The sequence below is a fragment of the Cherax quadricarinatus genome, chromosome 1, assembly GCF_038502225.1.
Source record: "Cherax quadricarinatus isolate ZL_2023a chromosome 1, ASM3850222v1, whole genome shotgun sequence".
Taxonomy (NCBI): Eukaryota; Metazoa; Arthropoda; class Malacostraca; order Decapoda; family Parastacidae; genus Cherax; species Cherax quadricarinatus.
In genome coordinates this window covers 12,870,773-12,881,453 of record NC_091292.1, presented here as the reverse complement: position 1 = coordinate 12,881,453, position 10,681 = coordinate 12,870,773, and the positions used below count along the sequence as shown (strand labels likewise).

At 47.4% G+C, this 10,681-nt stretch overlaps 1 protein-coding gene across 1 annotated transcript in view; it reads left to right on the top strand.

Annotated features, from left to right (window-relative positions):
• LOC128687193 (uncharacterized) overlaps positions 1 to 10,681 on the top strand; it is a 90,041-nt gene that overhangs the window by 57,454 nt on the left and 21,906 nt on the right. The gene's annotated exons all lie outside the window — the stretch shown is intronic.

Below are 10,681 nucleotides of genomic sequence, written 5' to 3'. Positions count from 1 at the left end.
CCTCTAGTGTCATCAGGCAGATTTCCCTTAACTTCTCCTCGTAGGATATAGCCCTTAGATCCGGGACTAGTTTTGTTGCAAACCTTTGCACTTTCTCTAATTTCCTTACATGCCTGGCTAGGTGAGGGTTCCAAACTGGTGCCGCATACTCCAACATGGGCCTAACGTACACGGTGTACAGGGTCCTGAACGATTCCTTATTAAGATGTCGGAATGCTATTCTGAGGTTTGCCAGGCGCCCATATGCTGCAGCAGTTGTTTGGTTGATGTGCGCCTCAGATGTGCCTGGTGTTACACTCACCCCAAGATCCTTTTCCTAGACTGTACTCCATGTGCGGTCTTCTTTGCCCTTCCCAAGTCTTCATGATTTTGCACTTGGTGGGACTGAACTCCACCAACCTCAGTCTCAGCAAGACGTCCCTCGGAACGAATTTGTTAAGAGTACTTCCTTATTTCTACAGCTTTGCAACCTCTTGTTGATGTGTTGATTGCAACCCGAAGGGCCTAGAGTTACCATTCAACTCCCCCTGTGGTCAAGACAAGGCAAGAAAGCTTAAGTAAGACCCCGTGTGGGTGAGCTGGGAAGATGGGACAGACGAAGAATAGTGTAAGAGAGGAATGTCCACAGTCGTAGAGAAATTGCCAGAGTTTAACCCAGCCGCCAGGCGATCGTGGGACAGACTTAAGAATAGTTGTTTTACATGTATATATATATATATATATATATATATATATATATATATATATATATATATATATATATTTATATATATATATATATATATATATATATATATATATATATATATATATATATATATATATATATATATATATATATATATATATATATATATATGTCGTGCCGAATAGGCAGAACTTGCGATCTTGGCTTAAATAGCAACGTTCATCTTGCCATATAGGACAAGTGAAAATTTGTGTATGCAATAATTTTGCCCAAATCATTCTGAACCTAACGAAAAAAATATATTTCACTGTGTTTATTTATTATTAAATTATTGTAAACAAATCTAAAATATATTTAGTTGGGTTAGGCTAAAATAAATTGTTCTTGTTATAATAAGGTTAGGTAAGTTTTCTAAGATTCTTTTGGTGCAAAATTATAATTTTTTACATCAACATTAATGAAAAAAATATATCTTTAAACGTATAAGAGAAAATTTTAGAAAGGACTTAATTTTAAATGAGTTCTTACTAATTGACCAGTTTTACATATTCGACACGACATATATATATATATACGTATATATATATATATATATATATATATATATATATATATATATATATATATATATATATATATATATATATATATATATATATATATATATATATATATATATATATATATGTATTCATACATACATACATACATACTTATTGATAGTTTATTTCAGTTACTATTTTAGGTATTAGAGTATTCTCGTCTTGTGATACAAACAAAAACAGGTTACGCGTGACCTTGTAGTAGATAGGTTTGAAACCCCAGGCGGACGCTGTGTTGAACAAACAGACCCTGGAGACACTAGTTCAACACAACAATGTTATGGTATGATGACAGTCTCACAGTGGTACCAAGTGGTAGCGTCCACAGCAGGTATCAAGGTATCAGTGCAATCGTTTAAATATTTATTTTAATTAGGTAACCGCGACGTCTGGTTCTGCTTTTGTCTTTTTTTTTTGTATTTATAACTTGAAAACGCCTTATCCGATCGGAATCAAATTTTCACCTGCACCTCAGTACCTCCCTCAGCTCCACCTCAGTATCTCTTGCACCTCCACCTCATGACCTTTACCTTCACCTCCACCTCCAGGGGATGTGGCAGCCTCCAACACAGGTCACGAAAATTATGACCCTTTTTGTCTGGACCAGCACCGTTATGCTGGTGACCCGCCGTGGCTGCTGCTGTGGGAGGGAAGGTGGGTGGGAGGGTGGGAGGGAGGGATTCAGGGTTTGTGGGAGGGAGGGAGGAAGGGTGATAGGGAGGGAGGCAGGGTTTGTGGGAGGGAGGGAGGAAGGGTGATAGGGAGGGAGGCAGGGATGTAGGAGGTGGAAGGGATGGGGAAGGGGGAGGGAGGGTGGGAGGTAGGGGGTGGAAGGGATGGTGCGGGGGAGGGAGGGAGGGATGGAGTGAGGCAGGGATGGAGGGAGGGAGGGAGGGAGGGAGGTCCTCTGCTAAAAATAGTCTTCTAAAATATTTACATCCGTGACTTTTGCCACGTAATAATTTTTTTTTTGCATTCACAGTTGTCCCTTGATACTGTGTGTGTGTGTGTGTGTGTGTGTGTGTGTGTGTGTGTGTGTGTGTGTGCGTGTATGTGTGTGTGTGTGTGTGTGTGTGTGTGTGTGTGTGTGTGTGTGTGTGTGTGTGTGTGTTTGTGTGTGTGTGTGTGTGTGTGTGTGTGTGTGTGTGTGTGTGTGTGTGTGTGTTTGTGTGTGTGTGTGTGTTTGTGTGTGTGTTTGTACTCACCTAATTGTGGTTGCAGGGGTCGAGACTCAGCTCCTGACCCCGCCTCTTCACTGACCGCTACTAGGTCCTCTTTCCCCCTGCTCCATGAGCTTTATCATACCTCGTCTTAAAACTATGTATAGTTCCTGCCTCCACTGCATCGCTTGCCAGACTATCCCACTTCCTAACTACTCTATAACTGAAGAAATACTTCCTAACATCCCTTTGACTCATCTGAGTCTTCAGCTTCCAGTTGTGACCCCTTGTTTCTGTGTCCCCTCTCTGGAACATCCTGTCTCTGTCCACCTTGTCTATTCCACGCAGTATTTTGTATGTCGTTATCATGTCTCCCCTGACCCTCCTGTCCTCCAGTGTTGTCAGACCGATTTCCCTTAACCTTTCTTCTTCGGACATTCCCCTTAGCTCTGGAAATAGCCTTGTTGCAAACCTTTGCACTTTCTCTGATTTCTTGACGTGTTTGACCAGGTGTGGGTTCCAAACTGGTGCTGCGTACTCCAGTATGGGCCTGACGTACACAGTGTATAAAGTCTTGAACGATTCTTTACTGAGGTACCGGAACGATATTCTCAGGTTTGCCAAGCGCCCATATGCCGCAGCAGTTATCTGGTTAATGTGTGCTTCTGGCGATGTACTCGGTATTATATTCACTCCTAGGTCTTTCTCCTTGAGTGAGGTTTGCAGCCTTTGGCCACCTAGCCTATACTCTGTCTGCAGTCTTCTTTGCCCTCCTCCGATCCTCATGACTTTGCATTTTGCGGGGTTAAATTCTAGGAGCCAGTTTCTGGACCACACATCCAGCCTGTTCTGGTCTCTTTGCAGACCTGTCTGGTCCGCGTCTGATTTAATTCTCCTCATTAACTTCACGTCATCTGCAAACAGGGACACTTCTGAGTCTATCCCTTCCGTTATGTCGCTCACATATACCAAGAATAGCACTGGTCCCAGGACTGACCCCTGTGGGACCCCGCTCGTCTCTGGCGCCCACTGTGATACCTCATCACGGACCATGACTCGCTGTTGCCTCCCTGTTAGGTATTCTCTGATCCATTGCAGTGCCCTTCCTGTTAAACGTGCCTGTTCCTCTAGCTTCTGTACTAATCTCTTGTCAGGAACTGTGTCGAAGGCCTTCTTGCAGTCCAAGAAAATGCAATCAACCCACCTCTCCCTCTCATTTCTTATTTCAGTTACCTTGTCGTAAAACTCTAGTAGGTTTGTGACACAAGATTTGCCTTCCATGAATTCGTGCTGGCTGTCGTTTATAATCTTGTTCCGTTCCAGGTGCTCCACCCCTCTCCTCCTGATAATCTTTTCCAAGACTTTGCATACTACACATGTCAGTGACACTGGTCTATAATTTAGTGCTTCACTTCTGTCTCCCTTCTTTAAGATGGGGACTACATTTGCCTTCTTCCATACTTCAGGTAGTTGCCCAGTTTCAAGGGAAGTGTTGAAGATTTTGGCTTGTGGCACATGTAGCGTCCCTGCTCCCTCTCTAAGGACCCACGGAGAGATGTTGTCCGGTCCCACTGCCTTTGAGGTGTCAAGGTCACTTATGAGCTTCTCCACCTCCTCCTCAGTTGTGTGTAATCCATCCAACACTTGTTGGTATATCCCTTGTTGCTCTACACCACTGTTTTGTCTTCCCATTGTCCCTTCAGCCTCCACTGTAAATACTTCCTGAAATCTCATTTTGAGCTCCTCACATACCTCCTGGTCGTTTCTTGTGAATTCCCCACCTTCTTTCCTCAGCCTGATTACCTGGTCCTTGACTGTTGTCTTCCTCCTGATGTGGCTGTAGAGTAGTTTCGGGTCAGACTTGACTTTCGATGCTGTCATTTTCATACTGCCGCTGCGCCCCCTCCTTATCTGTGCATACTCGTTTCTGGCTCGTCGACTAATCTCTTTATTCTCCTGAGTCCTTTGCCTTCTGTACTTTTTCCATCCTCTAGAGCACTTAGTTTTTGCCTCCCTGCATCTTCGGGTAAACCAGGGGCTCGTTCTGTCCTTCCCATTATTTCTGTTACCCTTGGGAACAAACCCTTCCTCTGCCTCTTGCATTTTGTTGTTACAAAGTCCATCATTTCGTTTACTGATTTTCCTACCAACTCCTGTTCCCACTGAACCTCCTGCAGGAAGGTCCTCATTCTTCTGTAGTCCCCCCTTTTATAGTTTAGTTTTTCCTTTTCTACTCCTGTTACCCTCTCCCCTGTGTGTGTGTGTGCGTGTGTGTATGTGTGTGTACTCACCTAATTGTACTCACCTAATTGTGGTTGCAGGGGTCGAGACTCAGCTCCTGGCCCCGCCTCTTCACTGATCGCTACTGGGTCCTCTCTCTCTCTGCTTCCTGAGCTTTGTCATACTTCTTAAAACTATGTATGGTTCCTGCCTCCACTGCTTCACTTGCGAGGCTATTCCACTTCCTGACAACTCTATGACTGAAGAAATACTTCCTAACGTCCCTGTGACTCGTCTGAGTCTTCAGCTTCCAGTTGTGACCCCTTGTCCCTGTGTCCCCTCTCTGGAACATCCTATCTCTGTCCACCTTGTATATTCCCCGCAGTATCTTGTATGTCGTTATCATGTCTCCCCTGACCCTTCTGTCCTCCAGTGTCGTCAGTCCGATTTCCCTTAACCTTTCCTCGTACGACATTCCCTTGAGCTCTGGGACTAGCCTTGTTGCAAACCTTTGTACTTTCTCTAACTTCTTGACGTGCTTGACCAGGTGTGGGTTCCAGACTGGTGCTGCATACTCCAGTATGGGCCTAACATACACAGTGTACAGTGTCTTGAACGATTCCTTATTAAGGTATCGGAACGCTATTCTCAGGTTTGCCAGGCGCCCGTATGCTGCAGCAGTTATTTGGTTGATGTGTGCCTCCGGTGATGTGCTCGGTGTTATGGTCACCCCAAGGTCTTTCTCCCTGAGTGAGGTCTGTAGTCTTTGTCCACCTAGCCTATACTCTGTCTGCGGTCTTCTTTGCCCCTCCCCAATCTTCATGACTTTGCATTTGGCTGGATTGAATTCGAGAAGCCAGTTACTGGACCACATGTCCAGCCTGTCCAGGTCTCTTTGCAGTCCTGCCTCATCCTCGTCCGATTTAATTCTTCTCATCAACTTCACGTCGTTTGCGAACAGGGACACTTCAGAGTCTATTCCTTCCATCATGTCGTTCACATATATCAAAAATAGCACTGGTCCTAGAACTGACCCCTGTGGGACCCCGCTCGTAACAGGCGCCCACTGTGATACCTCTTCACGTACCATGACTCGTTGCTGCCTCCCTGTCAGGTATTCCCTTATCCATTGCAGTGCCCTCCCTTTTACATGCGCCTGATCCTCCAGCTTCTGCACTAATCTCTTGTGGGGAACTGTGTCAAAGGCCTTCCTGCAGTCTAGGAAAACACAATCTACCCACCCCTCTCTCTCATGTCTTACTTCTGTTACCTTGTCATAAAACTCCAGGAGGTTTGTGATACAAGATTTGCCTTCCATGAACCCATGCTGGTTTTCATTTATAATCTTGTTCCTTTCCAGGTGTTCGACCACTCTCCTCCTGATAATCTTCTCCATGACTTTGCACACAATACATGTCAGAGACACAGGTCTGTAGTTTAGTGCCTCATTTATGTTTCCTTTCTTAAATATGGGGACTACATTAGCTGTCTTCCATTTCTCAGGTAGTTGCCCAGTTTCAAGGGATGTGTTGAAGATTGTGGGTAGAGGCACGCACAGCATCTCTGCTCCTTCTCTAAGGACCCACGGGTAGATGTTGTCCGGTCCCATCGCCTTTGAGGTGTCAAGGTCACTTAAGAGCTTCTTCACCTCCTCCTCAGTTGTTCGTATGTCATCCAACACTTGTTGGTATATTCCCTCTTGATGTTCCCTTCTGTGCTGTCTTTCCACAGCCCTTCCTGTCTCTACTGTAAAAACTTCCTTAAATCTCCTGTTCAGCTCCTCACATACCTCCTGATCATTTCTTTTGAGTTCTCCACCTTCTGCCCTTAATCTGATCACCTGGTCTTTGACTGTTGTCTTCCCCCCGATGTGGCTATACAACAGTTTCGGGTCAGTCTTGATTCTCGATGCTATGTCATTTTCATACTGTCGCTGGGCCTCCCTCCTTACCTGTGCATACTCATTCCTGGCTCTGCGACTGATCTCCCTATTTTCGTGTGTTCTCTGCCTTCTGTACTTTTTCCATTCTCTATTGCACTTTGTTTTTGCCTCCTTGCACCGTTGGGTAAACCAGGGGCTCGTTCTGGTCTTCCCGTTGTTACTGTTGCCCTTGGGAATAAACCTTTCCACTGCCTCCTTGCATTTTGTTGTTACATATTCCATCATTTCATTTACTGGCTTTCCTGCCAGTTCTCTGTCCCACTGGACCTCCCGCAGGAAGTTCTTCAACCCTATGTAGTCCCCTCTTTTATAGTCAGGCTTTTCCCATTCAACTCCTGTTATTCTCTCCACTTGCAGCTCTACTATGTATTCAAAGCACAGAACCACGTGGTCGCTAGCTCCTAGGGGACTCTCATACTTGATGTCCTCAATGTCTGAACTGCCCAGGGTGAACACAAGGTCCAATCTTGCTGGTTCGTCCTCGCTTCTCACTCTGGTAGTGTCCTTAACATGTTGGTGCATGAGGTTTTCCAGCACCACGTCCAGCATCCTGGCTCTCCATGTTTCGGGACTCCCATGTGGCTCCAGGTTTTCCCAGTCAATCTCCTTGTGGTTGAAATCCCCCATAACCAGCAACTTTGATCTGCTGGAATGAGCTCTTCTTGCCACCTCAGCAAGTGTGTCCACCATTGCTCTGTTGCTCTCTTCATATTCCTCTCTTGGCCTCCTGCAGTTCTGTGGTGGATTATACATCATTGCAATGACCACTTTGTGTTCCCCAGACTGAAGTGTACCTGCTATGTAGTCTCTTTCTCCCGTCTCATCTATGCCTTCCATTTTCTCGAATTTCCATCTGTTTTTTACGAGCAGAGCAACCCCACCTCCCCCCCTGCCCCTTCTATCTTTCCTCATGATCTGGTATCCTGGTGGGAAGATTGCATCTGTTATTGTCTCCGTGAGTTTTGTTTCTGTAACTGCTATGATGTCTGGGGACTTCTCATTGATTCTTTCTTGCCATTCCTCATGTTTATTCGTTAATCCATCCACATTTGTGTACCAAACCTTCAACTTCTGTTCTAATACTGTAACTGTGGTGTATGTGTGTGTGTGTGTGTGTGTGTGTGTGTGTGTGTGTGTGTGTGTGTGTGTGTGTGTGTGTGTGTGTGTGTGTGTGTGTGTGTGTGTGTATGTATGTCTAGTTCTGATCTAATTTTATTGTGAAATTATTACAGATTACTAACTTGACTCCATCACTGCCTGGTGACCTGATCTCCCATCAGCTTCTGGTGACCTGACCTCCTATCAGCTTCTGGTGACCTGACCTATCATCAGCTTCTGGTGACCTGACCTCCCATCAGCTTCTGGTGACCTGACCTCCCATCAGCTTCTGGTGACCTGACATCCCATCAGCTCTTGGTGACCTGACCTCCCATCACTGCTGGTGACATGACTTCCCATCACTGCTGGTGACCTGACTTCCCATCACTGCTGGTCACCTGACTTCTCATCACTGCTGGTCACCTGACCTCCCATTACTGCTGGTGACCTGATTTCCCATCACTGCTGGTGACCTACTTCCCATCACTGCTGGTGACCTGACTTCCTATCACTTCTGGTCACCTCACCTCCCATCACTGCTGGTCACCTGACTTCCCATCACTACTGGTCACTTGACTTCCCATCACTGCTGGTCACCTCACCTCCCATCACTGCTGGTCACCTGACTTCCCATCACTGCTGGTCACCTGACCTCCCATCACTGCTGGTCACTTGACCTCCCATCGCTGCTGGTCACCTGACCTCCCATCACTGCTGGTCACCTGACCTCCATCACTGCTGGTCACCTGACCTCCCATCACTGCTGGTGACGTGACCTCCCATCACTGCTCGTGACCTGGCCTCCCATCACTGCTGGTCACCTGGCCTCTCATCACTGCTGGTCACCTGCCCTCCCATCACTGCTGGTCACCTGACCTCCCATCACTACTGGTCACCTGACCTCCATCACTACTGGTCACCTGACCTCCCATCACTGCTGGTGACGTGACCTCCCATCACTGCTCGTGACCTGGCCTCCCATCACTGCTGGTCACCTGACCTCCCATCACTGCTGGTCACCTGACCTCCCATCACTGCTGGCCACCTGACCTCCCATCACTGCTGGTGACGTGACCTCCCATCACTGCTCGTGACCTGGCCTCCCATCACTGCTGGTCACCTGGCCTCCCATCACTGTTGGTCACCTGGCCTCCCATCACTGCTGGTGACGTGACCTCCCATCACTGCTCGTGACCTGGCCTCCCATCACTGCTGGTCACCTGATCTCCATCACTGCTGGTCACCTGACCTCCCATCACTGCTGGTGACGTGACCTCCCATCACTGCTCGTGACCTGACCTCCCATCACTGCTGGTCACCTGACCTCCCATCACTGCTGGTCACCTGGCCTCCCATCACTGCTGGTGACGTGACCTCCCATCACTGCTGGTCAACTGGCCTCCCATCACTGCTGGTGACGTGACCTCCCATCACTGCTCGTGACCTGGCCTCCCATCACTGCTGGTCACCTGACCTCCATCACTGCTGGTCACCTGACCTCCCATCACTGCTGGTGACGTGACCTCCCATCACTGCTCGTGACCTGACCTCCCATCACTGCTGGTCACCTGACTGACCTCCCATCACTGCTGGTCACCTGGCCTCCCATCACTGCTGGTGACGTGACCTCCCATCACTGCTGGTCACCTGGCCTCCCATCACTGCTGGTGACGTGACCTCCCATCACTGCTGGTCACCTGGCCTCCCATCACTGCTGGTGACGTGACCTCCCATCACTGCTGGTGACGTGACCTCCCATCACTGCTGGTGACGTGACCTCCCATCGCTGCTGGTCACCTGGCCTCCCATCACTGCTGGTGACGTGGCCTCCCATCACTGCTGGTCACCTGGCCTCCCATCACTGCTGGTGACGTGACCTCCCATCACTGCTCGTGACCTGACCTCCCATCACTGCTGGTCACCTGACCTCCCATCACTGCTGGCCACCTGACCTCCTATCACTGCTGGTCACCTGGCCTCCCATCACTGCTGGTGACGTGACCTCCCATCACTGCTGGTCACCTGACCTCCCATCACTGCTGGTCACCTGACCTCCCATCACTGCTGGTCACCTGGCCTCCCATCACTGCTGGTGACGTGACCTCCCATCACTGCTGGTGACGTGACCTCCCATCACTGCTCGTGACCTGACCTCCCATCACTGCTGGTCACCTGACCTCCCATCACTGCTGGTCACCTGACTTCCCATCACTGCTGGTCACCTGGCCTCCCATCACTGCTGGTGACGTGACCTCCCATCACTGCTCGTGACCTGGCCTACCATCACTGCTGGTCACCTGGCCTCCCATCACTGCTCGTGACCTGGCCTCCCATCACTGCTGGTCACCTGGCCTCCCATCCTGGTCACCTGACCCGAAACCAGTAGATCGACCACAATCTATTACCAATAAAAAGTAACAATAGAGTGGCCTCAGTCTATTGCAAATCAAAAATCTATGCGTAGTTCAGAATCTATTAAAACACTGACACAATAGCCACCACAGTCTATTAAAAAAAAAGATTAAAATAGATCTACGGAGATATAAAACAAAAGTAATAGATTGAATTAAATCTATTATAAAAGGACACAATTAGACCTGCTACCATCTATTACAAAATATAATGGAACCACCAAAATCTATTATTAATCTATTATTCTATCGACCTTATTCTATCACAAAATGGAAGAGATAGATCGCAGCAAGTCTATTAAAGAACGTAAACAATAGACTTAGTACAGACAACAGCGACTGTCACTTATATCAAGAATAGCTGTTTGTGTTTTGTTTGTGTCGCGAGTATCCAGGGACACACAAACAAACACACGACCACAGTGCTTTTGTTTCCGCTCTTTTAATGTAATTCTTCCGGCACCAAAAACAGCGACATTAACAATAGCAGCAACAGGAACAGCAGCAGCACCAGCAACAGCAACAAAAACAACAATAACAATTAGAACAACTACAGCAAT